General features: G+C 40.6%; 1 long non-coding RNA gene across 1 annotated transcript; it reads left to right on the top strand.

The window, feature by feature from the left end:
• Nucleotides 1-1,376: 1,376 nt before the first annotated feature.
• On the top strand, nt 1,377-3,315 carry LOC125508237. Its single transcript, XR_007283282.1, has 2 exons — nt 1,377-2,912; nt 3,012-3,315. It is a non-coding gene; the product is annotated as an uncharacterized LOC125508237 (long non-coding RNA).
• Nucleotides 3,316-5,205: the final 1,890 nt, after the last annotated feature.

The following is a 5,205-nucleotide window of genomic DNA, read 5'->3' as shown; positions in this document are numbered from 1 at the left end:
CAGAAGTCCAACGTGAAAACAGTATGAAGTTCAACTACTACGCTGAATGAATTTCAGATGAAAAACTTTTAAAATCATCACGAGTATGAAAAAACGATCAACACGGGAAAGTTATGTGCTTACAGCAGCTTTCCACTGGTATATCACTTGCTCAATTCCGGTGAGTGGATGGAGTTACGAGCAGTGGATGGAGACCTATGAGCAAAAAAACACGTGAAAAACAGAGTGAAGTTCAGGTACATGCGCCGAGAAGTTCAGGTTCTTCAAGCGGTGCATTTTCGAAGAATCTGTTTCGCGATAAAGGCAGAACGCATGATGCCGCCGTTTTCGAAATTACATGAAAACGGCTAGGAATCAGAGAAAACCATCAACATGAAAAAGTTTCGCATTTTCTGTAGTTTTTCAGCGGTATATTATTTGCCCCATTCCGATAAAGTTTGTAGAAATTAAGGCGAAAATACGTTTTTTGCCATTTTCGAAACTTACTTAAACCATAAAGAATTGGGAGAAACAATACATACCAAAAAGTTTCGCATTTGTTCAAGCTTTCCAACGCCATATCATTTGCTACATTTGGACAAACGGTTAAAAAACTAGCTCGAAAATACGAACTCGGTAGGACTTGGGCCATTTTCTAAATTAGTCTTAAACCATTCAAAATTAGAAAAAAACTTTCAAGATGAAAAAGTAGCGCATTTTCATAAGCTTTCCAACGCCGTATCATATGCCTCCATTGGATTAGCCGTTTAGAAATGACATCGAAAAAATGAACTCAGCTGTTCGGTTTACGAAATTTTACGTTTTTTCAAATTACTCTTTAACCATAGGGAATTACAGAAAACTTTCAACATGTGGAAGGAGCGGTTTTGCAGCAGCTTTCCAACGCCATATTATATGCCTCATTCCGATAAACGGTTTAGAAATTCGATCGAAAATACGATTCACGTTTTTTTGTGAAGAAAAAACGGTTTTCAAAACTGCCCTTAAACCACTTATATTTTGCCAAAAATTTAAGTTGGGTCATGATATTGGTGTCCATAGCTTTCCAACGGTATATCGCAAGCCCCATTTGGGCAATGTTGGCAGAAGTTCAACCTAGTTCACACGGAAGTTCAACGTATTACTAGCGGGGCAGGTCAGGTTGTGATCAGAATATTGTTTTGATCCCGTGATCAGAATAGTGTTTATGTATGTATGTATGTATGTAGAGTAGCACTATTCTGATCCCGGGATCAAAATAGTTATTTGGATCATGGTGGCCCTATATAGGGCTCGATGGACTTGTTCCCAAACTCCCGAACCTACCGGTGACAGAAAAAGCCCACCCTCCCTCGATCCCCCCCCATCCACGATCCCCCACCCCCCCTCCCAAAAAAAACACCCCACCCCACCCGCTGCCCCGATCCCCACCTTGACCTCCCTCGATCCCCTCCCCCGAGCGCCGCCACCCTCGCTCGATCTCGCCGCCCTGCGCGCCTCCTCCAGCTGGCCGACCTATCCAAGGCGCCCCCTGGACCTACCAGCGCGGGGTCGCTGGGCACCGCCCACGCCACCGGGAACCTGTTGCTGCACTTCCGCCATGGCCGCACGCTCCTCCATGGCCCAATCGTCGCCGCCGCCGGGGATCCTCGAGCACCATCATCCTGGCACGCAGTCCATGGCCGCCTCCCCATGCAGTCCCTTTCTTGCTGCCGGCGGAAATCCTGTCAATCCCTTCCTCTTCTCCTTCTCTTCCTCTAGTGATCTTTGCTGGATCCTGCCGCCGTCAACACCAGGCATCGGAACCCCGACCCTGCACTCCATCACCGCGCCCTGTCTTCTTCTCGTTGCGGCTGCTCCACATCACGTCCGTCCGCCGTCGTGATGCCCCTAACTCGCCTGCTTTCCCCAACCGCTGTTGGTTGACCTTCTCGCAAAGGCCAGCTCGACCTTCTCAAGGAAGGTTACTTCCGAGGATCCGGCTCGCAAGGTGCACACCATCTCGTCCTAGTTGCTACTGTGTGAAGATCTGCTGGCCTGAAGACGCAAGAGGTAGTCTTTCTAGCTAATGCTAATGCTATTTTCTTCCTCCTAATGAAGTCGACGCCTTGATTTTGATGGATAAGCAAGAACAGAGGAAGATACAGAGCATGAGTAGAACATGGACTGCTCGCACGCGCCGCCATGGACTGCTCCGCTGCCATCCCTACTGACTGAACTCATCTTAAGAGTTTTATTCGCAGATATAACGGACTGGTTCATACAAGTTACCAGTATTATTACAATTATAAAACAACAAGTTGCAGGTGTCATCAGTTTGATAGTTTAATAGGCTTTTTTCTGGACAAGAATCACCCATCCCCGCGCATATCCGAATCTCTCGATCCACAACTAGCTAGTCATTAGATCTTATAGCAAGATGCCAACTTTTCTATTGTTTACCAAAATGAAAAATAACTATGTTTAAGTGTTCCGCCGATGATCAGGGGATTGGGAGACAGACATATAAACTTGTCTTCAGAAACAGATCACAAGCAAACAAACTGAAATCTGTTTTTCTCACAGGTTAATTGGTAGTAGTCCTGTTTTCAATCCCAGAGCACCTGCCTGCCTGGGTTTGGGGGACTGAGTAGTCCTGCTTCTCACAGGTTTTGTTTTGTTTATTTGTCACTTCATTTTATCGCTATTTTTTTAGACCTATTTGCCCAGCAAAATGCTGCACTTTTGGTGCAAATCCGTCAAAGATGAACTCAACAATCTCCGAGGCGACGGCACAACCAAAAAGTACGAGGAGTGGGACCGTGTGTACCGCTATGACTACTACAACGACCTCGGTGAGCTGGACAAGGGCTATCCGCGCCCGGTTCTCGGCGGCACCCAAGAACTCCCCTATCCCCGTCTTGGCAGAACTGGCCGACCCCCAACAAAAACAGGTGAGTCCAGTGCAGTGTATATGTTTGTTCTTTTTCACATGTTGACAACCATGTCACCTTGCAATTGGACTCATATCGGGGATTTGATCTTTTCGCCAGACCCTAGATTGGAGAGCAGAATTCCTCAGTACAAGATACAGGAGGCCCTCAACATCACTGTCCCGCGTGATGGTATTTATGCATCTTCCTAGTTGCTACGGCAATGCTGGATTTAATCATCCTAGGAGAGAAGAAGCAAAAAGACAATCAAAGTGTGAGAGAACACGTACAATGATGAGAGGACAAAAAATGTGTGGTGGTGAATAGCTCCACCGCATTGCCATTTGACCCCATTTTACCCATTTAGCCAGTGTCCTCTTCAAAGTGTTAATCTTTAAAGATAATGGAACCAATTTCTTTAGTATGTACTTACAATTGCAACTCTGGGCGTCTGTGTAATGTTTGTAAACTTGTAAAGAAAATGGAAGTTCAGGGCAAAACCAGCCAGTCCATGGAACAAAAATCCAAACTTTTGAAACAAAGAGTGAGTAAAATTTGGAAAAATTAGAACACTTACAAAACTAAAAAAAAAAAAAATTCCTTTATGTGAGAGAGAAGTCTGAACCTTTGCTGTTAAAAGTTGACGTAAATAACTATGGTATTTTCACACGAAGAAACTCAAGCGAAAAAATAAAAAGAAGTAACTCAATGTTTAAAGGAATTTTAAACATTTCTAAAAACATTATAAAAATATAGAAGTCCAAATTTTATTTTAAAAAATGGCTTTTCCCCCTCTTTAAGAAATCCTAGAGGTTTAAATTTATCTAACTGAGAAGTTCAATGTTTATTAAAAAACCAAGAAGGTCAAATTGAAAACACTTACAAGTTTAAATATAAAATAATAGAGAAGGTCAAAAAACCAAGAAGTTCAAATTTAAATAGCGGAGCGGTTCGATGTTTAATATGAAACATGGATTCCTCATTACTAAAGAATATACTAAGAAGTTCAAAATTTTAAAAAAATACTATAGTTCAAAATTTATAAAAAATGGATTTTCCTCTTTTCTAAAAAAACCATAGAGGTTCAAATTTAAATAATGGAGATGTTGAATCTTTATTACAATACCAAGAAGGTCAAATTAAGTAAACCAAGCAGTTTTAAAAGTTTATAAAAATAAATTTTCACTCTTTTCAAAAAGACCTAGAAGTTCAAATTTAAATAATTGAGCGGTTCGGTACTTGTTACATAACTAGGACGTTTCCCATTACCTAACTAGAAGGTCATGTATTGGAAGTATCCAGTACGTCAAGAAAAATGGAGACCACAATTTTTTGCGGTAATTAGTATTGCTGTGTTGATCTTCTTCATTCTGTGTTCAAGTCCAATGTGTTTTGTTTGTTTCCGCAACTCTTCCTTATGTGAATCCCATCCGCTTTGGAGAAAAATGTACTTATAATTCGGGTAGAAGCTCACGTTTTTTTAAATAATGGCACACAAAAAGGTAGCTTTTGGCAAAAACAAACACAATACACATAAAGCATAGAAGTTCAAATGAAAAGCAAAAGCGAAAAAATTCTTACAAGCAGGGTAGTTTTTCCAAAACACGCGTGAAAAAGTACGCAAAAAATGAAAACAGAAAACTCTTGAAATTAATAGCACGCGAAGTTCTTGTTTCAAAAATTCCGAAGTTCACGTGTACCACGTGTAGAAGAAAAATCATCATATGAAAAAGGGAACACCTAGGCCATTTCGCCGAAGAGCAAAAAATGCATAAAATGTCGCGAAAAATAAAAGCTTAAAAGGTTTGTTGAAAGAAGTTCAAGTGCTCTGTCCGAAGAAGTTCAAAAATTCTTGTGAGAGAGGTTCACCTTGTATTTCCGTATAAAAATCGAATACTATTCTTTACTCAAAATATAAAAAGGTGAAGTTCAAATTGAAATAACAAAGAAGTTCGGAGTTTATTAAAACCTAGGATTTACATGTTCAAAAAATAAAAAACACAACACCATTTTTGCACTTTTTAAAAACAACCCATAAACGAAAAAAAGTTGCTAGAAGTTCAAGTGCTCGGCGAGGAAAAGTTCAAAAAATTCTTGTGAGAGAGGTTCACCGTGTATTTAGATGTCCAAAATACAAAAAATGTTGTTTTTTGTGTTTTAAAATAATTATCTCAAACCAGAGAGAAGTTCAAAGTGATAGTAACCAGAAGTTCACGTAGTACATGGTGTGTATTTCATATAAGAAAAAAACAATTAAAGTGAAACAGAGTGAAGTTCAAACAGACATGCCCGAGAAGTTCAACTACTTCACGCA

Source organism: Triticum urartu, chromosome 5 (genome assembly GCF_003073215.2).
Source record: "Triticum urartu cultivar G1812 chromosome 5, Tu2.1, whole genome shotgun sequence".
In the NCBI taxonomy this organism is placed as follows: Eukaryota; Viridiplantae; Streptophyta; class Magnoliopsida; order Poales; family Poaceae; genus Triticum; species Triticum urartu.
The sequence above is the reverse complement of the archived record's forward strand: the minus strand, read 5'-3'. Positions and strand labels throughout refer to the sequence as shown.